Below are 26,985 nucleotides of genomic sequence, written 5' to 3'. Positions count from 1 at the left end.
TTTTGTCCCTGACTTTTACACAATATTTTATACATGCCGCAATGCCCATAGTTCATTTAAAGTAGAGAAGAATCCTTCTGTGTAATTGAAAATTGCTCTTACGTGGTTTGAGTTCTTTGGCTATAACCTTTAAAGGAAGATATAGCCACCAACCAACCACACACCCACACCCACAATCTGTAAGGAGTTTGGCTGCAACATTGCTTTTGGCCATAAAACAGCACCAGAGGTGTCCAGCCTGATTCTGTCAAGTTCATATCTGCTCCCAACAGTTTCTCTTATACCTTGATAGTGCTCTTAAATGTGTCTGGACTACTAAATGTATCCTAAACTTACATCTTAAAAGGTAAAGGACCCCTAACAGTTAAGTCCAGTCACAAACGAATCTGGGGTCGCAGCGCTCATCTCGCTTTACTGGCAGAGGGAGCCGGCGTTTGTCCACAGACAGTTTTTCCGGGTAATGTGGCCAGCATGACTAAGCCGCTTCTGGCGAAACCAGAGCAGCGCACGGAAACACCATTTACCTTCCCGCCGGAGCGGTACCTATTTATCTACTTGCACTTTGACGTGCTTTTGAACTGCTAGGTCGGCAGGAGCAGGGACTGAGCAACGGGAGCTCACCCCATCGCAGGGATTCGAACTGCCAACCTTCCGGTCGGCAAATCCTAGGCTCTGTTGTTTAGACCACAGCGCCACCCCATTACTTCACAAGTAATGAAAATCCTAGAGAAGTTAGTCTTTTAAGCTTATGCTGGAAACTTTGCATTTTAGTTGCAAATTGAGGACGCACAGACACACACAAATTTAGTATGCAGGAGTACAAGTGCTCAAGGGTTGTAGACATTGGTGCATGAACTTATGTGGCATCCTTCAGGCTCAGAGGCTCTCTAGACCTTTTGTTTTTCTCTTGGGCATATGCCTATGAAGCCTACAAAATCCAGAGCTTTTCTGTTGTGTTGAAAGGGGGTTTTCATGCATGGGAAAAGCAGTTTTGCCAAAACCTCTCTAATCTAAGTAGCGCTGGCAAAGAGCCAGAAATGTGTCATCTTTGTTTAAGTGTGAATTGTCACACTGCTCTATTTTAATTGTGCACAACACAGCCAGTATGAGTTGCATTCCCCTCTATGTTCAGATGGAAGATAGACTCCAGGTGCTGAAAGTAATGGGTCTCTCTCTCTCCCCACTCCTCGACCCCCCACCAATCACGAACCACAACAATTAAAAAGGAAGGTCTGTTTACTGTACTCCTGCTTGGCCTGTGCCACTGTGGCCCAGAAGGCACACAGATTGCTTGCAGCCTCCCTTGAATCTTCATTTGTGTGTGTGTGTCTGATAGACAGATGAAAGGCAGGCTACTCAGCATGCAGATGATATTGCAGGTTAGCTTACAGCTGAGAAATGATGGGGCGTTTTTGTTTTTTTTTCATCCCTTGACTGGCTAGAAAGTTCTCATCTTGTAGAGGGGAAAACAGCTTTCTTCTCCTCTCCCCCCCCTCGCCCCCATTTTTAAAAGAGCTTCGCAAAATAGCTGGCACAGAATAGCTGGCAAATGTACGTCGCAGTTTCCACACAAACACACCCCGCCAAGCAGACACTGGCAAATAGAATTTCGAAGAAGCATCAGAGTTTAGGAACAAATTTGGGTAGGGCAGGATTTAAAAGACCTTGGTTCATGTTAAGGGCCCTCAACACTGTAAACAGTGTTCCACAAATTGGCTTGCACAACTTATGCACGGTGTGATGTTTAGAAGATTATTTTCATAAGCCATGCTGAATTAATGTGTGGATTTTATGTTTTCCTCCGTTTAAAAAAAAAAAGTGGTGGATTACAGTTTGTATAGATAAAAAATGCAATTAAAAACCTTTTTTTTAAAAAAAAATATGTGTTGAATATGTATGCATGTACATAGCTTGCAACTGCACACAGAGAGAAATGTTCAGGCAATATTTTCCCTGAATAATAAATATATTGTTATGATACTTAGGTTAAAAAAAATAATACAGTGACACTGCACTTTCCCAATACTCCCTTGCATTTCCCTTTCCTTTTTACTGTCTCTTTAAAAAACCTTCTGTATTGTCTTGGGCTCCCCTGGAAATGCAGTAAGGATTCCTATCACATCTCGGTTGCCATGGCAACAGCAGCCTTTCCCATAATGAGCTGCATCATCTGAACTGATGTCACAGCATCATGCAGCAGGTCAAACAAGGCACCTCCTAGTATTGCATCCTACAGATTGTGCTGTAAACATCAAAAGAGGATGGTGTGAGCAGGAGATGGTGAGTGTTAAACATCCGCCTATTCTTATTTGTGTCTGCCGCTTGCCTTATCTGTACGAGGCTCTCCTATTTTTAGAGTGTCTGAGTTTTGCCTCCTGAGGATGGGTTTGGAGGAAAGATGCTGCATGTCTAAATATAATTTTTCAGGCAGAAAGGCTTAGACAAAGGCCTACAAGAGCCTCACGGAGCCCAAAATATTAGTAACTGACCTTGCTGCTTTCCGGAAGCGGACCACAATGTATGTAAATTGCACACCTTAATTTGTGGCGCACCTTTTCCAATAGGTTTCGTGTGAGGAAGCGATAGCTTATTCCTATGTTGTGGATTCAAAAATATTTAAAATGTCCACAGCCACTTGCCTGTAAATGAGAAGTGAGCATCTATATTCTTAACCTTTGGAAATCTTTGGGGGTTTTGCAGAATCATTATTTACCTCCGGTGGGCTTTGATAGGAGGAGAGGAGGTTAAAAAAAAATGCTAACCAGTGCTGAATAAGCACTTGGCACTGCGTTGACTTTAAATGGGATTTTCTGCTGCTATTTTTTAATGGCTTATAAACCATAAGGCATGAAAACTCCCCATCCGTGGAGGAGAATGGGGTCCCCTCCCATCTAGGAATGTTGTTGTGAACCTGTAGAAGGGAATATTTAGTGACTCTTAGGTATACTCCTTAGAGGAAAGAAAGCAAGTCTTCCACTGCAATTGCAGTAAAGGAGTAGCCAGCAAAGCCAGGTTCCCATTTGGTACTGCTAGTCTTACATAAATATAGTAAGTATACACTACGGTTGTATTAATTGGCTCTTAACCAAAGGTAAAACAAAACATTCTCTTTGAATGTCAGTTGTGTGTTTAACATCAGGATGGTTTTGAGTCCTTATTGATGGCATCTAAATGTTTTTGCTTCGTAATATCCCCCTCCCTCCCCCTCTCTCTCTCCTGGGAGCCAAAACATGGGCTTCATTTAGCTTTCAGTAGGACCTGGGTGGGTGAGATACAGCAATTCATTGTCTCCCAATGTTTAGATGAGTCATTGTTTTATCTATTGCTGTTAAAAGTAAAGAAAATACCAGACACGTGTTGGTTTAGCTGACCAATATGTCCACTAGGAATTAGGGAGTGGTCTCCATTTCTGCTTTGCTTATTATAGTTCTTATTTTTTAAAGAATAGACATTGCTGGTAGTTTTGTTGTTTGATCAAACAGCCGAAAGTGCAAGAGGACACTAATACAAAGCATAAGCGAGAAAACGTAGGAAAGAGCTAATTGTTTTCCATAATCGTAATAAGCACAAAGGCCTCATCTGGCATTATCTGTAATGGATCTTTTTGATCTTAATTGGGTAGCCTGCACTGTAACCTCCAAGCATTTTCTGGCACGGTCTAAGTATACATCTGTCCTTTTAAACCAGGAAAACGACATCAGGGAGTGCTTTATTTACTGTGACAGTTTTAAAAGGGATATTGTACTGTCCTAAGAAAGGAAGTCTCTGGGGTCTACCGGGTGATGCAAAAAAGGCATGAGTTAGCAAGACAGGGAATGTCTGGCTACTGGCTGGATTATGTACCCCAGGCAAATAAGTTATTATTTGAGAATTGGCTCCTAGAGAGCATATGCACCTGCTCGGAAGCAGCACCCTTGTTGTCTGGGCATTTGACAGCATTTGACAGCAGTGGATGTGCATCTCTGGGACAGAGGAAAAACATGAAATGTGCAAGTAGCAGACATTGTCTAGAGAAAAGCAAGCCTGCATCATCTGGGTACATCCAGTTTTATGAAGCTGAGAATAATTTCAGGCAAGATGGAAGGATTAACTAGGATGCCCTGTGCATGCTACTTAGTACTGGAATTCTACTAAGCAAAGTAAGTCTAGATGGGGATAGTCAGAAACGGAACATCCCCACAGAATCCCCGCAAGCTGCATTTTCCAGAAATATAAATTTGGTCCCCATAGCAGAGACAGAGCGCATCCATTGTGAAGTACCTTGTAGCCTAATGGACAGGGGTCATAGGTCAGTGGTAGGGCATGCACTTTGCATTCAGAAGATCCCAGATTAAATCTCTGGCATCTCTAGGCAAGGCAGGAAAAGGTTTCTGTAAACAAGGAGCACATAAGTCAGTGTAGAGAATACTGAACTAGTTAGACCTATGGTCTGGTTCAGTATAAGGCAGCTTCCTGCATCTCTACTTTGATAGACCGAAAGCAGAGTTGCATGTTTGCATGAAGGACCTTATTGCTACGTAATGCCACTACACTTACAGACAGTTATTTGACTCAATTCACTAGAAACTTTATAGAAGACTGTGATAAAATGGCCAATCGTCTTCACTACACATTCATGTTCATTTTTCAAGCATTATCTTTCTCTCGGCACTGCTTCCCGTTGTTAATAGATTGGTGATAAAATAACTTCAAGATATCATATCCAGTACTGAGCCAAGTACTTTAATTTCTCTGTCTATTTTAAAACAAACATTTGTTTTTATTTAAAGTGATTGCTGGCCACTTTCTGTAGAAAGTTTCTAGAACTAACATGATGCTGCCTGCTGCTGGGGTGGGGCATAATGACAGGGTCTGAACAATAACTGGCTCTTATTTGGAGCCATTAGCCTGGCATCCATCAAACAGTCTTACACAATGATCTCAAGTCTGATATCCTCTCCTCTCCTATTGCTTACTGGTCCTGAAGGTAGCACTTTTCTTCTTCATACTGCTGTATTTGATCCTAGGCAATTTCTTTTACACATGGAAAGACTCCGGTGGTCAGTAGTAAAGCTTGAGGTGGTGTTGTTAAAAAGCCATTGTTGGGGCCACAAGGACAGCATAAATATATTATAGAATGAGGTGCATTTGTGGTTATTCAACCTTTACTTTGGTAAGAATGTTATCAGTAATTTTAATTAAAATAAATGTTATGAGTCCTATGGCCAAATAAGAAGAATTCAGGTAAGCTCAAGATAAAAGATGTGCTAATTTCTAGAAATGGCAGCCTGTCTTTGTAGGTATTAAGTTAACATATGTTAGCAGAACCAAAAGGACTAATTATCACAATTAGTAGAATTAATCACAAGCTAAAAGTGTGGGTTTTTAATTGGAATTTCCTCTGAGATGGGAAAAGCTATTCTATCCTGATGGAATTATGTGATGCACATCTGTTGACTATGAATATATAGAAGATTCTGTGTGTCTCCTCCACCCCCCCAAAAAAAAGAATTATAAGAGAATTATCTTCTTTAAAAATCATCATCATATCACCTGTATTGAGATATAGCACTGTTTTATTTTAATCAATTATTTTAACCAATTAATTAAAAGGAAAGGCGAAAATTGCCTAAATGCTTTAATCTCTTCATCTGGCAACTATCAGAATGAAAGCAACACAGTGATGCTCTGAAATAAGAGGCCAACTTGCAGCTTCCTCTATGTTAACTTAAAAAAAAACCCCAAACTTGTTTGCTAGGAATTTATTTCTTGGATTACTGGTCCAGAGAACTGTCATCTTCTCTAGACTGGGCATGTCCAGCTAGAAACTGTTTTCTATTAAATGGAAATCTGCAAGCATATGACTCACCAGACCAAATGCATTTTGTCCTGCCTGGGACATGACTATCCTGCCAGTTTTTTGCAATTCCAGCGTGTTGGCAAAAAGCAGGTGTTTTATGTAAGCAGCCATATATTTTGATGGGTGTCATTTGGCTAGACAAGTTTTGTAGGCCTTCAGTAATGAAAATTATAATTACAAAAAAAAAGATGCAAGGAGATATAGCAGAACTGGAATTTTCTAGCTCATTCCACTAGCATTCTTTATGTAACATCTATTTACTGTTACCCTTAAAGATACATTGTTCCTTAGGGATGTTTGATGCCTTTATCTTAGTTTAGCCATAACAGCAAAGCGTGCTGTATTCCTCTGTATCATCTGAGTTAGGTTTAAATAAATACAGTTATGAGAACTAGCAACAGTGAGGTTCACATGTTGCTCTACAACTTCCCTTTCCTTCATGTACATGGAGGAAATTATAAAGCTCTGCTTTTAGTTTGTGGGAAACTATGTTTTATGGTTTTCAAAGTTTGGTTTGCTCCAAACTAAAGGTGGAACCTGCCACCCTGTAGATGTTGTTTGATGCCATCAACCCCAGCCAGCATGCAGAGCTCAGGGCTAGATGGGCATGTTGATGTCAGGGGTGGGAACACAGCATACAATCCTGCACACTTTTCCAAGCATTGAGAGGGCATCTGAACTGGGCAGTCAGCTCATGGTGAAGTGTGTCTTTCATAGGATCTCCTGGCTTGCATCATATGATCTTGGTATGACCCCAAAGTACTTTCAATCTGCTGAAAGTTGTGGAGAGCCTCTTCCTCTTTCCCCACTCCTGCATTGATTTATTGCCCATGCTGACTTGTGTTTGGAATCAAACTGCTAATTTAAGGCCTGCTTCAGTTCATTACAGTGGTACCTCTGGTTACGAACTTAATTCGTTCCAGAGGTCCGTTCTTAACCTGAAACCGTTCTTAACCTGAGGTACCACTTTAGTTAATGGGGCCTCCCGCTGCTGCCGGCGCGTGATTTCTGTTCTCATCCTGAGGTAAAGTTCTTAACCTGAGGTACTACTTCCAGGTTAGCAGAGTCTGTAACCCGAAGTGTTTGTAACCCGAGGTACCACTGTATATGGGACTATAATCTGCCAGATGAGATTAACATACTTGTTTAAAACATTTTGCAGTCCCATTTATGGACAGGATGCTCCTGACAGAAGAGGCAGATAATTCTCCCCCTCCCCCTGCACCTCTCCTGCTGCTTCAGAGGGTCAATCTCCAAAACAGATTTGGATGAATCCAAAACAGATTTGGATGGATCTATTTTCTTCTTCTAGCAGCAGCATCACAGGAGCAGAATTCTACTCAGAAGATGGCCTTGCCAACAACAGCAAACTCAGGATCCCAACAATCAATAAAATCAAAACAAAAGCAAATAAGCAATAAAAGTGAGAATGAATTAAAAGGAGATTGGAGCCACTCGTGCTACATGCCTGTAAGCCCTCATAACTCCCCTATCAGTTTTGCTACCAGGGCTTGCAGGCTTCCATCATGTGGAAACCACTTCCAGTGGCTGGAAGTCAACCTGCATTCTAGCTTCCAGTCCTTGTAACTTCCAACCAAATGATGTTTTCACCTCTTCCCTGTTTTCACCTCCAAACTTCCCTGAATAATTAGTCTAAAGACTTTTGAAGCTTGCTTGCAGATCTCCTCCAAAGGTCTTCTGAAATGCTGTGATTTCAGCAGGGAGTATCTTCTTTATCTTGGTTCTTTAAAGAAACAATATGGCGATTCCAAAATCATAGCATACCCTCCAACATTTCTATGATAATAGAGATGTCCTATTCCATAATGATAATTTTACTTTTTATACCCCACACATCTTACTGGGTTGCCCCAGCCACTCTGGGCAGCTTCCAACATACATAAAAACATAATAAAACAGTAAACATTTTTTTAAAACTTCCTTATACAGGATTGCCTTCAGACAGCTCGGGGGTTGGATAACTCCATACCTTCCAAAACTGATCCAATGAAAACAGGGACATTTTAAGGAAAAGTGGGACATTTCAGGATCAAATCAGAAACTGTGACGGCTTCTCTAAATTGGGGATATCCCTGGAAAATAGGGACACTTAGAGGGTCTGTCATAGTTATAGGTCCATGCCCACACAACCTCTGAGCAATGTGTAGTTCTGGTGTTTAGTTTTCTCTGGATGGCAGGTGATCCTCTGTAATATTTGTGCTATATACAAATTTACAAGTACAGTGGTACCTCGGTTTAAGAACAGTTCGGTTTCTGAACTCTGCAAAACCGGAAGTAGTGTCCCAGTTCGTGAACTTTACCTTGGCTTAAGAATGGAATCCAAATGGTGGAAGGGCACTGGCAGCAGGAGGCCTCATTAGGGGAAGTATGCCCCGGTTTAAGAACGGACTTCTGGAACGGATTAAGTTCTTAAACCGAGGTACCACTCTAGACCATAATGGGAGCAAACACGCACTCCTTCACCAGGCAGCAGATCATCTAAGAATTTATGCATTCCTCCTAAGGTTACAGCCCCAGTGCCAGCTGATTCCAGCTCTTTCTCTGTTTCAAAAGTTGTCGCCTACTGTGTTTTCCTCTGTTCTCATTCATACATGTGCATGTGCACATACAGACACACATTAGCAGCAGCTGTGGCTTAGTCTGGCTAATCAGCTTCTGGGAGAGAATCCCAAGGTACCTTGTTCCTCTTTCATGTAATGATGAAATATTTCTCTTTCCTGGACAGTTTCAATCTTAGCAAGGCTGACTCAGCCCTTTATCATTCAAAGGTCCAAGAAGGAGCTTGTAAGTTAGAACAAGCTACCCAGCAGACGATGTCTGGATCTTGTCTCTCAGACAAGACGTTACAAACACTGTCTGTTTTGCATAGATATGGTATGTTTTCCAAATGAATATTTTATCCTATCTCTTTTCAGACAAAACTCTTCCTCTTTCTCCCTCCCTCCCTCTCCTATTTTCCCAATTGTGATCTGCTTTAATTCTAAATACAGGACTGGGGGAGAGAACAAAACAGCAATATGGTAATTACACTAAACATGTTTAATAAAAGTAAAATGTACACGCCCCACATCTTGCTAATATCACATTGTGTTTCTCCATCATGGCTATCACAGTGATTTTTCATATAGTATTGCAGCGTTTTTTCATGCTTTCAGAAAACTGAAAATTAAAGCTTTGGAATCCTTGTAGACCCAGGGATTCCAAACCTGGCACCCAGGGGTGCCATGATGCCTGTGGAGGTTTTTCCTGATTTCCCTGGACATAAAGTTATTGCACAAAACGTGTAAGCATTTCTTTGACATGAGAGTGGGTGCGGTGTGGCCTCCTTGTAAATTCCCCCCAGCAGGATATTGGGAAACATACATGTTGTTACACACACTGAACTTTTGAGGATAAATGAGGCTTTTTCCCCCAGCCAGAACTCACCGGAACTGAGTTCTGGCACCTCTCAGGTGGGCGCCATTGCCATTGCAGTGGTACCTGGGGTTACAGACACTTCAGGTTACAGACGCTTCAGGTTACAGACCCCGCTAACCCAGAAATAGTGCTTCAGGTTAAGAACTTTGCTTCAGGATGAGAACAGAAATTGTGCTCCGGTGGCGTGGCGGCAGCAGGAGGCCCCATTAGCTAAAGTGGTGCCTCAGGTTAAGAACAGTTTCAGGTTAAGAACAGACCTCCAGAACGAATTAAGTTCTTAACCCGAGGTACTACTGTATAAGAGAACAAGGGAGCCGTTCATGGTGAGTTACAACACCTCTTTTTCTAGAAAAATAGCACTGAGGAGAGATATTTAAAAACCCAGACAAAACCTAACCATTCCTCCATACCCACAATTGCACACCTTTGGGAAAATTGAGAATATATATTGTTCATTTTGACCCTTGTCCCAATGTTTGGCTCAAATTAGGAACACAGGAAGCTGCCTGATACAAAGTCAGACTCTGGGTCCATCCAGCTTAATACTGCCTGCGCTGTCTGAAACAGGCTCGGCAGGGTTTCAGACAGGCGTCTTTCCCATTCTTGCCTGGAGATGCCAAGGATTAAGCCTGGGGCTTTCTGCATGCAGAGCAAGTGCTCCACCACTGAGCTACAGTCCTTTCCCGTAAAGATATCCATGGCATTTTGCTTCAGAAGAAACACTAGGTAGATATGCAGTTGAGGTAGGGTCATATAGCTTAGCTTGCTGAAGAAAAGGTGGAGCAAAACCTCACACATCTGCTGCCCCAATCATGCACCTAGTAGTTTCCTCCCTTGATAGATGCTAGGCTGTAGTTGAGACATTTAAAACATGCAGAAACAGATGCATTTGTCTCAGCTATGTGGTCAATCCAGTAGAAATGACTCGAACTCTCTGTCTTTAGTAGCCGAAAGCGCTGGGCTGGGCTCAAAAGAATGCAGCACAGCTGGAACAGCAGCATTAGTGCAGCGTCTGTGTGGAAGTTCCTCCTTTGACTTGCAGCATTTTTCTTTTCTTTTTCTTTTTTAATGTATTTTTCTTTTGATCCATCTGCAGTTGCAATGGTTTCATTTCAGGCTCTTGCTTCAGTAGGCCTCCATCCATTCTACTTGGCTTGTGTTCAAAAGAACCGAAGGCTATATTTTTCTTGGAGAACCATGGAATTCTTCACCCATGGAACCATGGTCCTCATTTTAGAAACAGCTGCTGAGTAGATTTCTCACCTCCCACGAGCTTAGTGGGAGTTCACATGCTTTAAAAAGAAGGATTCTGTGGTATCTAGTTCCAACTAATGACAGTGTTAACATTTGCCTGAAGGACAAATGTTGCCAGACTTCCTGTAACCTGATTCTTGACTCCGTACCTGGAAGTGATTCATGCTAATTTCTTACACTTATTCTCCATCTATAGTAGCTTGTCTTACACTGCAAATCAAGTATCTCACAATCTGAACATCTTGAAATTTCCCCTTCTCAGTTATTAGCTTGGAGCTCAGTGAGCGATTATTATTATTACTATTGCTATTTTTATTAGTATTAAATTTATTACTTGTCACAATTTAAAATTCAGAATTTAATACAATTTAATACAATTAAAAGAAATTACAAGCACAGGAATAGGTTGGGCCCTGAAGACGCACATCTCAGATGTCAAAGGCCAGGGGAAAGAGATGAATCTTCAGCATTTGCCAAAGGCTCTATAGTGAAGATGGCAGATGCACCTCTGTGGGGAGGAAATCCCAGAGAATTGCTTGCAAAAATATACACAATAGTAAAAGTTACATACAAAAGCTGCATTGGACTACTGCAATGCGCTCTATGTGGGGCTACCTTTGAAGGTGACCCGGAAACTCATATGTCATATAGAGGAGGGAGAAAGGTTGTTTTCTGCTGCTCCAGAGAAGCGGACACGGAGCAATGGATCCAAACTACAAGAAAGAAGATTCCACCTAAACATTAGGAAGAACCTCCTGACAGTAAGAGCTGTTCGACAGTGGAATTTGCTGCCAAGGAGTGTGGTGGAGTCTCCTTCTTTGGAGGTCTTTAAGCAGAGGCTTGACAACCATATATCAGGAGTGCTCTGATGGTGTTTCCTGCTTGGCAGGGGGTTGGACTCGATGGCCCTTGTGGTCTATTCCAACTCTATGATTCTATGAAACTACAACTAATCCAGAATGCGGCAGCTAGACTGGTGACTGGGAGTGGCCGCCAAGACCATATAACACCGGTCCTGAAAGACCTACACTGGCTCCCAGTACGTTTCCGAGCACAATTCAAAGTGTTGGTGCTGACCTTTAAAGCCCTAAACGGCCTTGGTTCAATATACCTGAAGGAGCGTCTCCAGCTCCATCGTTCTGCCCTGACACTGAGGTCCAGCGCCGAGGGCCTTCTGGCAGTTCCCTCGCTGCGAGAAGCCAAGTTACAGGGAACCAGGCAGAGGGCTTTCTTGGTAGTGGTGCCCGCCCTGTGGAACGCCCTCCCACCAGATGTCAAAGAGAAAAATAACTACCAAACTTTTAGAAGACATCTAAAGGCAGCCCTGTTTAGGGAAGCTTTTAATGTTTAATAGGTTATTGTATTTTAGCGTTTTCTTGGAAGCCGCCCAGAGTGGCTGGGGAAACCCAGCCAGATGGGCGGGGTATAAATAATAAATTATTATTATTATTATTGTTATTATTATTGGGAGAAGTTAAGGGAAAACGCTTTTCAGGAGGATATTTAAAGGAGCAATCGTAAATTTGTTGCAGAAATGTGGAGAACTGAATTTAAAGTTTGAAAACTATGAAACTCGGAGAACTGAAATTGACAAATTTGCCCATCCCTGAGTGCAGCATTAGCAATACAAATAGGCATTGCAAAGATCATTGCTTGTAACTGCATTTCGTAAGTGCATCTGGGCACAGTCTAAAAAATCACACAGGTAACATACTCCCACAGGGGTGCCAACTTGAATAAAATATTGGTGGGGGGGTCAGGTAAGTGGGGTGGGCCTGCATAACTGATCGCATGCACCCCCTCCCCATTTGAATGGCAATGCCCATCAGCTTTGGGGTGCGGCCCCGTCAAATATTTTAGTGGGGGACCTGAAGGGACCTTGGCCCCTAGGAGTTGACTCCTATGTACTCCCATTAATTCTAGGATTTAATATTCACACTTGGATCCTTAATATCTACTTTGCTCCTACTTCTTTTGTCTGGTCAATTACCTTGTAAAGCTTTAAATGGGATGAGATTGCATACATTGTCTGATAGCTGAAACAGAGGGTGGTCCAAGTTTTATTCCGGGAATTTCTCCAGTCCAGGAGTTGAAGCTGCAAATGCTGCTTATTTGCAAAGATGCAATGAACACATACACTATTGAATACCTCCCATGTTCCTGTCTTCTAAACTAGTTCTAGTGGTAAGTATGTAAATGTACATCTTGGCCATCCTAACAATAGGATTCAAGTTTAGCATCATGTCTCGACTGGCACCCTAAACCGGAGGAAGATCACGATCTACTGTCAGATCGCTGGTTGATTTGAAGTAGATCAGCAAGGATTTCTGATTCTCTAGTTGTTTAACAATGACAACAACAAAACATCTTCCTTAATTATCTAATATGAAGTATGTGTGGAGGGGGGGGTGTTTATGTGGGCAAATAATAAAATTCCTGGGCTCCAGATTATTTTATTCTAAATGTATGTCTTCTGCTACAGACTCTCTTTGGTGAGTCTCAGGATTCTGATAAACAAGACAAAGTAGATCCCAAAAGGCTCAAGTCTGCCTGTCCATGCCCTATACTAGTTTTGTTCTCAAGAGAGTCTCAATCTGGTGCTATTACATCAATAGTCAGAAGATTTGACTGAGTGTCTCATTTGTGCCAGATGGCTATAAAATGAGAGTCCGAGAGTCATCAGTATCCACATCAGCATAGGAACAGATGTAAAGTGCTATTAAGTGCCATTTTAATGCATATGTGACCGAGAGAACAGGAAAGCAAATGACTTAAAAATAAAACGTAAAGATACATACAGCAAGTTTCACCCTTTGAAAAGTGCAAAAATGTTTAAATCATGGCGTTGTAAAATAAACAAACACACCCAGCAAGTCCTGAAAACCTGCTCAATTAGCAGTTTGCTTTCTTTAGAAGACTACTGTTTCTGAATAAGTGGATGGCACTTGCATCATACACTTATGTAGCTACATTGACACTAAACAACAGCCACAACTAAAGAGGGAAAGGGAACTGTTCATGCAATGCTACTTGAAAGGTAGATGAACTGTGCAGTAGTTTACCATATAGTACCAGATTTGAATGACATATAACCTCTGCTGCACATGTTTATTTAGACTATTGGGGGTTGGTGTCTATTTGATTCAGCATTAACAAATGATAGAGAAAGTAACCAAATTGAATAAAAATTGCTCTGCAGTAAGCCTTCTCTGGTACATTAGAGAGAGTTTTGAGTACATTGTCCATGATATGCTGATGACACACAGCTCTACTTCTCCTTTACATCTGCTGATGTGGCAGTGGATGTGCTGGACCGTTGTCTTGACTCTGTAATGGACTGGATGAGAGCCACAAAACTGAAGCTCAATCCAGATAAGACTGAGGCATTGTTGGTGGGTGGCTCCTTAGACTGGATGGAAGGGAGGTTGCCGCCTCTTGATGGGGTTACACTCCCTCCAAAGGAGAGGGGGTACTTGGGGGTACTTCTGTATTTTTGCTGCCGCTCGAGGCTCAAGTGGCCTGGAGTACCTTCCATTAGCTTTGGTTGGTGGCCCAGCTGTGCCCCTATCTGGATAGGGATAGTCCATACCCTTCCAAACCAATAATCCAGTGGAGGGGGGAAGCTGGATTTCCAATGACTAGCAGTGGAGATTTTAGCTGCTGCTAATAACATAAAAACAAGAGGTTTATCATTGAATCATAAAGCTGGAAGAGACCACGAGGGTCATCTAGTCAAATCTTTTTGTCCAATGTAGGGCTTGAACCCTCAACCCTTAGATTAAGAGTCTCATTCTCTACCAACTGAGCCAATGCAGAGCCAATTCCCTTCTGTGGAAGGGAAGGGTTATTGGTTTAGCATTTCTCCATATTCATGCAGTGGACCAACGTCTTGCTTGTTCTTTCTCTTGCTTCAAACATAGCCAAAGAAACCTCTTTAAAAATCATTTTAAATCTATCTTGCAAGCCTGAAATCATTCTGAGCTTTGACATGCCTGACCTTCTCCCTGCAATTTCTGGCCACTCCTGTATACTATTGTTTCACGATTTCCCCCTTTCTTCCATTTCTTGTACATGCCCTTCTTAAATTTCAGCTTATATGTAATCTCCTTATGCAGCTATTTGTTTCTTTAGATGCTTCCCACTTTTTGTTGTTGAAATTGTCTGCATTTTGGCCTTCAATATTTCTGCTTTAAGAAACTCCCATCCCTTTTCTGACCATGGGCTCTCATTCAGTAGGTCCTTAAGCTCTTTGAAATCAGCCTTCTTAAAGTCCAGAGTGCATGTCCAACTACACTCAGCTTTTCCTCTGTATAATGAAAACCGAGATGACATTATCATGATTGCCAGTACTTCCACTTCATCAATCAGTTCCTCCCTGTTGGTGAGGACCAGGTCCAGGATAAATGGTCCCCTTATTGCTTATTTCATCTTAAGGGAAATGAAATTGTCAATCAGGCAATTGAGGAATTTCTTGCAGAGCTTGAGTTCCAACATATATTGGGGTAGCTGAAGTCTCCCATGATTACTATATTTCTCCTTTTGAGTGTTTGCTAATCTGCTCTAGGAAGGCATCATTCAAGTGTTCAGTCTGGCTTGGAGGTCTACAGCAGACACCTAAAGTAAGGTCACTGTTGTTTCCCTCTCCTACACTTTTTACCCATATACACTCAATGTGCCTTCCATGCTCCAAGTCATGGATCTATTCACAAGTGTGCATATCCTTTACATATAATGCTGCTACTCCTCCTTTCCTGTTTCATCAATTCCTTTTGAATAGATTATAACCCTGAAATTCTACATTCCATTCAGCTTAAGTAATGCCTATTAGATCATATTTGCCACCCTGTATTAAGAGCTCAAATTCATCCTGCTTGTTTCCCATACTCTGTGCATTAGTATAGAGGCAACGTAAACTAAGAATAGGTCCTTTCTTTCATGCTCCTTTCTGTACTCCATTCAGTGAATTAAAGAATGCACTGAAAGCTTTCCATTTAATTGCAACCTGGTTGCTTAAGGGTAAAATGATTAATGAGTAAGATGATACCAGAGTTGTGGTTTTGAATGAAATATTTTTGAAGCAAAGTTACTAGTGCTTAGGAATGCCATTATTTTATTTTAATTTGATTCTCTTTTTTTTACCATAAACTCATATAAAATATATATCTATGGAGTGTACAAAATGTCTGGGCAAATTGAGCGCCTGTTGTTATAAACAATAAACTAGGCTTATGTACTGGGTACACATAAAAAAGGAACAGAACCATTTACTTAAAAGGGGGGGGGGAATGACTTTTGAAGTAGGTTGGTAATATGGCTATATTATGATACGTGTCTCACACACACACACAGAAATAATCAATGCTTATCTATATTGCACTATAATTTTGAATACATCCAAAACACAGACCTTTAAACCTTGCCAGGACGCTTGCAATTTGCAATGGTACCCCTGTATAGTTTTTGTTCTTGCAATGCATAATAATCATAGTACATTTTGAATCCTCTGGTGTATTTGCAAAAGACATCCTTGGAATCCAGTCCTATTCAGAGAATATGAAATAAGATTATTGTCCCTTTCCAAGCACAGCTTACTGCAGGTCATTGTGCCACTTACACATGTTGGAGATAAAATATATTGTTATGGCTCTCTTCCTTACCCTGAGGGCTTGTGTGAGGACATTTGACTGCAGTGAGAGAGAATGAAAAAGCAGTAAAAGGGTTCATGATTTTAGTATTTTTATTATTATTGTGGGGGGGGGGGGGTTTAAAGCATAATGGAGGCAATCCATCAAGTTCTGCTTCCAAATGACCTCCTTTCAATCCCATTGAAAAGAATGGAAATAGCAAAGCAGCAGTGCTTGGGAGATAATGCCCAATGTGTATACCTGCTTTGTGATAATGAAATGCTAGTATACAAAAAGGGCAATTTAATGTGTGATATAAAATTCACTTGCCTCCAGGAAATAGTACAGCATGTTCTTCAGAGGCCAAAGAATGAATTTTATATATAGTTCGTTGCTTTCAGCTGTATACTATTTGCTATCTGGCTTACAATTTGTACAAGTGGAAGAAAATGAACCCCCCACCCAAGCAATGACACTGATTAAGCAGGGGCAGTCAACCAAGTGCCATTGCTTATGCAAACATCATTCATGTTCACTGTTAAGCCATGCACAAAGTTCTTTGGAGCGTGGGTGATGCTGTGGTCTAAACCACAGAGCCTAGGGCTTGCGGATCGGAAGGTCGGCAGTTCGAATCCCCGCGACGGGGTGAGCTCCCGTTGCTCGGTCCCTGCTCCTGCCAACCTAGCAGTTTGAAAGCACGTCAAAGTGCAAGTAGATAAATAGGTATCGCTCTGGCGGGAAGGTAAACGGTGCTGCTCTGGTTCACCAGAAGCGGCTTAGTCATGCTGGCCACATGACATGGAAGCTGTCTGCGGACAAACACCGGCTCCCTCGGCCAGTAAAGTGAGATGAGCACCACAACCCCAGAGTCATCCGCGACTGGACCTAATGGTCAGGGGTCCCTTTACCCTTTACTAATTACTTGGCCACCTGTCTTTAGAAATGAATTTCACCCCTCTGCTCTGGTATGCTCAGTACATTTTGAAAAGCTAAAACGTTTTTGGAGGGACGATAATGGGTCAAGCTGCATATAGCAACAGGCAATAGATAGGTTTTTGTTTGTAAGGAGATGCTTTGGTTTGTGTAATTAATAAGAATGGATAGAATGCTTAACAAAGAATCCCTAAGCAATACACATACATAGAACGATTTAAAGCAATTATCATCGAACAATTTAAAAACCCCCACAGATGTACAGACAATGCCCAATATGCATGTGGGTTACGTTCTTGACCCCCACATGCATTGGTGGAGTGCACATAAGCCCACTTCACCCCATTGTGTCCCCATAGCACTTCCAGGTCACTGTGATGTGCACAGTCGTGTGTCAATCGGACATATGTGAACCGGTCATTGCCTGTACATAACTTGTTTACATACAATTATACATGAGTTGCATGTTTATAGGGCATATATTTAGAAGTGAAAACATATTGTTTGCCTCATGAAACTCTATAGGAATTATAAATTCATGGATGTAACAGAAATGAATTACAACTGATTACTTACTGTAAATCAAATTTGTCCTTTCTTCTCTAATAATTAACAGCATTCATAAACCACTTAATGTTTTAAAAATCTCTAAGCAGTGTATAGTCCAAATATATATATATTACTAAAACATTAAAAACAATAATGCACAGTCTAAAACAAATAAAACAGCAATGTGTAAATGCATTAAAGTATGTACAAACCAATAAAACAGAAAATCAAAGGATTCAAACATGTAAAACAGGGTTCAGACTTGTGGGTTTTATTTAATTTTATTAAAAATTGTGGAAAACCTTTCAGCACACAAAGGGAGAAAATGGAAAATGTTTCATCTTTAAGTTATCAACATGGACAAACCTGATGATTCAAAAAAAGAATGAAAGAAAACACTTGGATAATCATTCTTTAGTGTCCAAAAGTTGTATTTGGAAGCTATTTCATTTTGCCTACAGGATATTTCAAGTAGCTTTGTGTGGAAATCTGTATCCATTTCTTTTTCTGTAAAATAGGCTCCCATTTTGCTGCCTTGCTCTCAGGGTGCCTAAGAATTTTCTTCAGAACGTTAGACACATTTTTGGGCTTACCTTCTTGCTCCAAGGTGGCCAAGTATGCTGTATGTGGTTTTCCTTCCAGTAAAAATTTATCTAGCACTCTGCAGCCTCCACAGCTGACTGCACTTTGTGATCTGAAGCCTAGTGGGAAGAGTTATCGCATGATGTCTTCCTCTGGGCTTTGATTGACATGTGGGCACCTAGGGAAGCTGCAGACTGCCAGCCACTGGTGAGATCATTGTACAACGAACACCACCATCAACAAGCTCAAAAGTACAAAAGTAAGCACATCAGAAACCCTGCACCTCATCAGTGAGAACAGTCTCTCTCTCTCTCTCCCATTTAATAATTTTAAGATCCAATTTCTTTTCTATCTTAACTGATGAAGACTGGTGGATTAAAAAAAATGTAGAATACATTTTCAGCATCGCACTAATTTCAAGAGTGTTAAATTAGCCCCAGTCAACCACCTCGGTTTGAAAAGCAAATATTTCTGCCTGTGTATGTTCCAGAACCCTGGGGAGTTTCTGTAGGTGATAAAGGCAAGCCCTGCAATTAGAGGAGTCAGTGGCAGATGGGTCACAGACAAGAAAATCTCACACACCATATGTTCATTCTAACAGGGAAACAGTCAAAAGGCAAAAGGTCTGGCTTAATCCTTGCTACAAACAATTACAGTCAGGCTCAAAGCCAGGGATTCCCCTAATCTTATTCCTCAGAGCAGCATCAGCATCTTTGAAGTATTTTTCGAATGCCGTTTTGGTGTCCTGTCAGTCCTCCAGAATAAAAGATGTAGAAAAAGCAAAATATGATCTCACGTGCAAGCAAGTGTAACTATTAAAACAAAGGACAAGAGTCAATAGATTAAAATGAACTGGCTTCGCTTAGGCATGGAACAATTCAGATTTGGGCTGTGAAAGGCCCTTCCCAAATCTGATTTGGGGACCGACTCAGCAATATGGATCCAGCTCTGATTTGGTTTGGATCAATCTGGACCCAATGTGATCTGGACCTGGATCCAGAAAACCAAATATTGTACTCCACTTGCATAACTGCATGTAATTTGGAGACATGATTGCCCCTAGGGAAGGAATTAACCCCAACAAATTTAAGACAGCTGCATCTAGAGCTTTTTGTGCCACCTTTAAAGTTAGATTTTTTCTCTCTCTGTCTGTCTCTGTCTGTATTTCACCAATATATGTGTGCAGCTCATGCTGACTGTGCACTATGTACAATGTATTCACCATATGATGACACAGTACGAATACAGATAGGTACAGAAAGCAGAATGTAGCCTAAATGTTCTGATCTTTAATAATGCCTAGTTCTGTTGCATCTAAGTTCTACGACTGGCATGTGCCATGTCTGCATTAACTGTAACAGCGCTGAATATATACCTGCCTCATTTTAAGTGCCATTATTGCTGATGTTCAATTTATATGTACAGCATAATGACAAGGTGGCTTCTAAGAGGTTTGTGAAACTCAAATGGCATAGCATACCCTCAAAAACTGTGTAATACTGTTTCTGTGGTGTGCTCAGAACTATTCTTTGTGAAGGTGAAGTATTCTCAAATGTCCTTTGTAATATCTATCAGCTAACCACAATGATATTTACCATTGTCGTGATAGGGTCCTAAACCCCCGTAAATTAGAACAGTAGTATTATTCCCATACTGCAGAATACTGAGTGTGCGGCTTGCCTAAAGCCACCAACTTCATGGCTGAGCTCTGATTTGAATTGGGCCGGGGCTTTCACATTATTTGCCAAGTCACTGCAGGAGCTCACACCGCAATAGGACCGCAATACCTCAAGGGCTGCCTCTTTCCGTATGAACCTACCTGGACCCTGAGATCATCTTCTGAAGCCCTCCTTTGTGTGCCTCCTCCTCGAGAGGTCTGGAGGGTGGCAACACAAAAATGGGCCTTCTCTGCAGTGGCTCCCCATCTGTGGAATGCTCTCCCCAGGGAGGTTTGCCTGGTGCCTTCATTCTTCACCTTTAGGCGCCAGGAAAAAACATCCCTTTTTAACCAGGCATTTGTTTGATCTTATTTACACCCTATGCCCTTTTAAAATGTGTTTTTTGTGTGTGGGGGGGCTATTGGGTTGTTGTTTTCATTTTTATTATGTATTTTGTGCTTTTAGATCTTGATTTTGTTCTGTGAACCGCCCTGAGACTCCCGGGTATAGGCCAGTATATAAATTCAATAAATAATAATAAATAATGATAATTCTTAGGTGAGTTCAGTGGTGTCAGATAAGAGTTCCATACTGAGTTTCTTTTCAGCTTCTTTTTCAGCTTCTTTTCATGTTGACTGTATCAAAAATTTGGGAATTTGCCTCAATAAATCATATTTCAATGGGACTTCTTTTTTTTGAAATGCAAACTGCAGGTGTGGACCCCTCCTGATCTGTTTCTAAAGTGCTTTGCCCCCTGCAACTGCATGCGATCCAGATAGGGTCTCCCACATTGCGGTGAGGGGTGGGAAGAGAAGCTGCCTTCGAAGGCAGGAGTTAAAGCCACGTGTAGGTTGACTGAGTTCTGCATTCCTTCTGAGGCATTGTTTGTTGCACACACAAAAATGTGATGGAGTAGACACTGCAGAAAACACTGTAGGAGGATCAGGGCAAAGGATAGAAACTAAATTATTCATTGGTTTTAATATTTAAAATGCATACTGCCTTATTACATAAAAGGCAAAGATAGCAATGCTTTTTTCATAAGAAGAAACCTCCCAAATCCACTGTTAGGCAATACTTCTATCACACAATCAACAAAAAGTCACAAAAGTGTGGCAAGATTTATTATAGTCTAAATTATAGTCATTCTAATTTATTTCACTGCATATTAATCATTTCTCGTCCACATAAGACTATCAGGCTTAGGCTGTTACATTGTGAAGCATTGCATCTACTGTTCATGGCTAACATGGCAACATGATCCTTTGGTTTAAATATAAATTTCTGAAATGTTTCTTGGAGACGCCAGCATTTAAAAATTACTTGTCAGGTTATCTTAACTTGCAATTTTTTTAATGACCCAACACTTTTTTTTTTGGTGGTTATGAATTTATTTTGGAAGAATTTCTATGCTCTTGTTTCCATTTTGACAATTACTAATTTGTGTCTAGCAAGTGGGGTCTCATGAAGTTATCCAAAAGAGTCTGACATCACTAAGCAGTAAGTAATGCTACTTAAGCACCATTAAGTGCTGTTGGATTAGCAGCTTTTAGGTTTATGGGCCCAGCCACAAGTCTGCATTCGATATCTTCTGGAAAGGTACATCTGTTTTGCCTGTATCTTCTGTGAGGAACCTTACCTTTAAACCTACCAAATCAGTGATGGAGGAATGTGTGCTGGGATACAACTCCTGTCATTCCTGACCTTATCTAGGCCACCATGGTAGCCAGAACACTGTTCTGGGGCCTGTACAGCCACTTCTGATTCAGATGCTGTGGAGAAATAGAGCTGTGTGTCACTGGCATATTGATAGTCCTGAATGGAGTAACTGTGGCCCTGAAGGACCAGGTGTGCATCCTGGACTCAGAGCTGTCCATGGAGGCGCAGGTCAATTCTGTGTCCAGGGCAGCTGTTTATCAGCTCCATCTGGTACACAGGCTGAGACCCTACCTGCCTGCAGACTGTCTCACCAGAGTGGTGCATGCTCTAGTTATCTCCCGCTTGGACTACAGCAACACGCCCTACATGGGGCTGCCTTTGAAGGTGACCTGGAAACTGCAACTAATCCAGAATGTGGCAGCTAGACTGGTGACTGGGAGTGGCCACCAAGACCTACTGTATTTTTCGCTCCATAGGACGCACTTTTTCCAAACTAAGGGGGAAAGTCTGTGCATCCTATGAAGCGAATGCAGGGGGGAGGCAGGCAGGAAAAGCCCCCAAGAGCCACACACAAGCTTTGCGTGGCTCTTGCGGGCTTTTCCCCAGGAGGGAGAAGGGATTGACGCGGCCAGTCAGTCCCTTCTCCCTCCTCATAGAGAAGCCCGCAGGAGCCACACGCTCCTTAAAGGGTGCGCGGCTCCTGTGGGCTTTTGCGGGAGGTGGGGGAATTGCCATAGCCAAGCGCAGCCTCTCCAGCCGGGGGAGGTTGCGCAAGGCTAAAGAGGAAGCCAAGGCAGGGAGCAGGATGGGTCGTGCTCGCTGCCTTGGCTTCTTTAGCCGCGCTGGAGAGGTTTAGCTCCCGGCTGGAGAGGTTGAACGGCTATGGCAGAAGCCAAGACAGCCAATGGGATGGATCCCACTCGCTGTCTTGGCTTCTTTGCACTTTGGGGCTGCGGGGAGGGAATATTCCCCCCCCTCTTGATTTCCCCCTCTAAAAACTAGGTGCGTCTAGTTTTTTCGCTATAGAGCGGAAAATACGGTACATTGGCTCCTGGTACATTTCCAAGCACAATTCAAAGTGTTGGTGCTGACCTTTAAAGCCCTAAACGGCCTCGGCCCTGAAGGAGTGCCTCCAACCCCATTGTTCAGCCCGGACACTGAGGTCCAGCGCTGAGGGCCTTCTGGAGGTTCCCTCAGTGTGAGAAGTGAAGTTACAGGGAACCAGGCAGAGGGCCTTCTTAGTAGCGGTGCCTGCCCTGTGGAACGTCCTCCCATCAGATGTCAAGGAAATAAACAACTATCTGACTTTTAGAAGACACCTGAAGGGAGCCCCATTTAGGGAAGTTTTAAATGTTTGATGTTTCTTCTTCTTCTTCTTCTTCTTCCTCTTCTTCTTCTTCTTCTTCTTCTTCTTCTTCTTCTTCTTCTTCTTCTTCTTCTTCTTCTTCTTCTTCTTCTTCTGGTAGGAGCCTCCCAGAGTGACTGGGGAAACCCAGCCAGATGGGCAGGGTAAAAATAATAAACAATAATAATAATGCTGTGCTCCAAATCCTCAAATGACCACTCCTTGTGGCTTCATATAAATGTTAAGCTTGTAGTCCAAAAATATCTGGAGGCTCACAGTCCTTGCACTAAGTGCTGTGAACACCCTGAAAGTCTTATCTGTATGCCTGTGTCTTGTTTCGAAGCATTAATGTTTCTACTAGAACAGATCTTGCCTTGCTTTTGACCAGGAGTCAGACGTGACAAACTAAACTTCACTCAAGTTACCTGCTAAGTGGAATTCTGAGATTTCTCATTTTTTTAGCACTTCCGTTTGCCCCCTTGATTATTTCTCCCACCACTCGAGGCTCTCATGCACCTGTAATACCAACTGCTGATCGAATGTTTCTGTCACATCTTTATGTTACTTGCTATTAAATCAAACCATTTTAGCTTCTGTCATCGAAATGCTTTTTAGCTTTTTCCACTTCACTGCTAGCAGAAATTGTTCCTGGCCTTTTGGTCTGCCTGGGTGTTAAAAGACTATTGCTGTAATACCAATTTACTTATATAGTTTTGTCTCTGTTTCTGTAGATAGTGGCTGCATTACGTGCAACAAGGCATTGTGACAAATACTTTCAGTCTCCATGGTGAGGACAAAATTAAAATTGACCACAGCATTTGAAATCTGTTTTCGGTGTCACTTGGTGTTTCAGGCTGTCTGACACCCAGTTCCATTGAATACTATGAAAGCTAGGGAAAATGTTTATTTTCTGATAGCTGGAATACACAATTTTCTGTGTATTTACACTCTGGTCCTTAAACATATCAACTACAGTCATACCTTGGAAGTTGAACGGAATCCATTCTGGAAGTCTGTTTGACTTCCAAAACATTCAGAAAGCTCCTGCAGCCAATTGGAAGCCGCAGAAGCCCCGTCGGACATTTGACTTCCAAAAATAGTTCGCAAACCTGAACAGTCACTTCCAGGTCTGTGGCGTTTGGGAGCCAAAATGTTCGAGAACTAAGCTGTTCAAAAACCAAGGTACGATTGTACTGTGTTTGTCTCTGCTCCACATAAAATCTTCTTTTAATTCTTAAAACATGTTATGGGTCGAATTAAGTTAATGAGTCACTTTAAAGAAAAGGTGGGTGATTTGCCTTATGCACAAGGGACAGAATGAAGCACTCAAGTTGCCAAAGTATTTATCTGTGTGCTGCCAGGGTTGGGGGCTGCTAGATGAGATAGTGGTGAAGACAGAGAGAGGTGGCCATCTCAGGCAGCGAGTGCTGGAGAGCAATGAACAATGGTAGCCAGTTGCTGGAGCTTTGTAAACCATTCGCCTTATCCAGTGCTCTCCAAGCTAGCCTGCTGCCTTCAGGTGCGGTAGAGAATGCTCCATTGCTCCATTGCCAATGGTCCATTCAGCTTTGGAAAATGAAATGGGGGAAAGGCACCATGTTGACCTTTGCCTCAGGCAACAAAATAGCTTAGGCTGGCCCTGACAGTGGAATATCTTCACACCTAATATCTTCTTGTAGGGGTGGATTAAGATTTTCAGTTTGTGTTGTGCTCTAAAGGTAAAGGTACTCCTGACTCTTAGGTCCAGTTGTGGACGACTCTGGCATTGCGTGCTCATCTGGCTCTATAGGCCGAGGGAGCTGGCGTTTGTCCGCAGACAGCTTCCAGGTCATGTAGCCAGCATGACTAAGCCGCTTCTGGCGAACGAGAGCAGCACACAGAAAAGCCGTTGTGTTGTGCTGAGGGTACCTGTATATCTTTCCCCACAGGGCAAATAGCAGCACCAAGAAGCCAGAACAGAGTAAAGGTTAGTTCCTTCACCCAGCATTGCAAGCTGCAGCCCTAATCCAAATTAGAGAGGGGGTTTGCTTTGGTATTATGAACCCTTAATAAAACCAACCAGAGATCCAGTCTCCTGCCCACATGTTGCATGGGCTATTGTGCTCTCTTACGTTGTCTTCTACCTAATAGGAGGATCTGTAGGAGTTTGCTAACCCCATGCAATGCCCCTTCCCTGCTACCACGCACCTAGTTCTATCCCCTCATTTCCACTTTTATTTGTTGCATCAACTCTAGAGAGGCCACTTAAAGGTAAAGGTAAAGGGACCCCTGACCATTAGATCTAGTCATGGCCGACTCTGGGGTTGTGGCGCTCATCTCGCTTTACTGGCTGAGGGAGCCGGCGTACAGCTTCCGAGTCATGTGGCCAGCATGACTAAGCCGCTTCTGGTGAACCAGAGCAGTGCATGGAAATGCCATTTACCTTCCCGCCAGAGCGGTACCTATTTATCTACTTGCACTTTGACGTGCTTTCAAACTGCTGGGTTGGCAGGAGCTGGGACCAAGCAATGGGAGTTCACCCCATCGCGGGGATTCGAACTGCCAACCTTCTGATCGACAAGCCCTAGGCTCTATGGTTTAACCCACAGCGCCACCCACTTATGGCCTGTCAAAAAAAGTGAACACAATTTGCTTAATAATAATAATTATTATTTATTTATACCCCGCCAATCTGGCTGGGCTTCCCCAGCCACTCTGGGCGGCTTCCAACAAAATATTAAAATACAGTCATGCACCAAACATTAAAAGCTTCCCTAAACAAGGCTGCCTTCAGATGTCTTCTAAACGTCTGGTAGTTGTTCCCTTTGACATCTGGTAGGAGGGCATTCCACAGGGCGGGTGCCACTACTGAGAAGGCCCTCTGCCTGGTTCCCTGTAACTTGGTTTCTCACAGTGAGGGAACCTGCAGAAGGCCCTCAGTGTCCGGGTAGAAACGTACTTTTGCATATGCTAATTGATGCATATATATGCAAATTTAGATAAAATTACCTTGTGATTTGTTAAGGGTTGCTGCAAATTGTAACTCTGTGAGCTGTGCCCAGAATTCTTTGAGGGAAAGCATGTGCTCTGAATGTGCTGTAAAGGTCTAGTTGTGTACACAGCCTGAGCCAGGAATCAGAGCCCCTCTGACATAAACTGGGTTGCATGAGGGACGACATTTCTGCTGTGTTTTGTTTTTTACTCTTGAGAGAAGAAACCAGGATGGGTAGGGAGAGAGGCATATGCAGGAAGAGGAAGAGGATAGCCAGGTGTAAGATTAGCGCTTTCTGCAGTGCAAATGATTTCTTGATAAGTAGTCACTATATGCTATGTAGTATATGAAATACAACTTCTTTCACGCTCGAGGCAGAACTGTTGTCTTTCACCGCCGACATCCTCAGCAACTAGTTATTGCATTGTGAGGCATTGTGAAATGAATCCGCAAAGTAGAGAAGCATTGCTTGCTGTTTCCTCATCCAGAAATGGAATTGCATCTGGCTTGTGCCAGCCATTGTTTGTCAGCAATCACATGGAAGATGGCTGTAGGTTTGCAGTTGACTGTAGGCAGCCCTGGAGCTCCCAGATCCCAGAGCATACATATATCAGAGAGGCGCCTCTGCTGCTTTTGACGTTAACAGCAGGACGCGAGAAACAGCTTGGTGAGTGACCGAATCTGCTGTTTATTTCTAGGTCAAATGGACATTTTTCATTCTATCATTTGCAGCCTTAAATGCAATTAAAATATTCTATGAGAATATCCACCAATTTAATCGTGTGTAATGCTGTTCTCTCTTTTGTTGAAAATATTGAAGTCAGTGTTCCCTGGGCAGTCACATTTAGCAGCCCTTTTTTAAAGGATAGATTCATTTCTCAGCATGGGATAGAGCTCTCTCAGCGCAAACCTGCTTAAAAGCCACAGTTCTCTAGTCGTTAAGAGACATTTCTTAAAATAATAGGCCCTTTATTCTGGAATATTTACTTTTCTCCCCTCTTCCCTTCCCTTTTCATATTTTTATTCCCCAGCATTACATATATTTTCTATGATGCTCATTTTCTGTCATGTTGCATAGATCTACAAAGGATGTGCCTTAAGGACAAATCCAATCCTGCCATTCTGAATTTGCA

General features: G+C 42.3%; 1 protein-coding gene across 1 annotated transcript in view; it reads left to right on the top strand.

The window, feature by feature from the left end:
* Positions 1 to 2,169: 2,169 nt before the first annotated feature.
* Positions 2,170 to 26,985, top strand: part of AKAP6 (A-kinase anchoring protein 6) — a 251,727-nt gene continuing 226,911 nt past the window's right edge. The window contains exon 1 of the mRNA XM_028721043.2: positions 2,170 to 2,280. The gene's annotated coding sequence lies outside the window, so the exon portion shown is untranslated. The remainder of the gene's footprint in view (positions 2,281 to 26,985) is intronic.

The sequence above is a fragment of the Podarcis muralis genome, chromosome 1 (assembly GCF_964188315.1).
Source record: "Podarcis muralis chromosome 1, rPodMur119.hap1.1, whole genome shotgun sequence".
Classification (NCBI taxonomy): Eukaryota; Metazoa; Chordata; class Lepidosauria; order Squamata; family Lacertidae; genus Podarcis; species Podarcis muralis.
The sequence above is the reverse complement of the archived record's forward strand: the minus strand, read 5'-3'. Positions and strand labels throughout refer to the sequence as shown.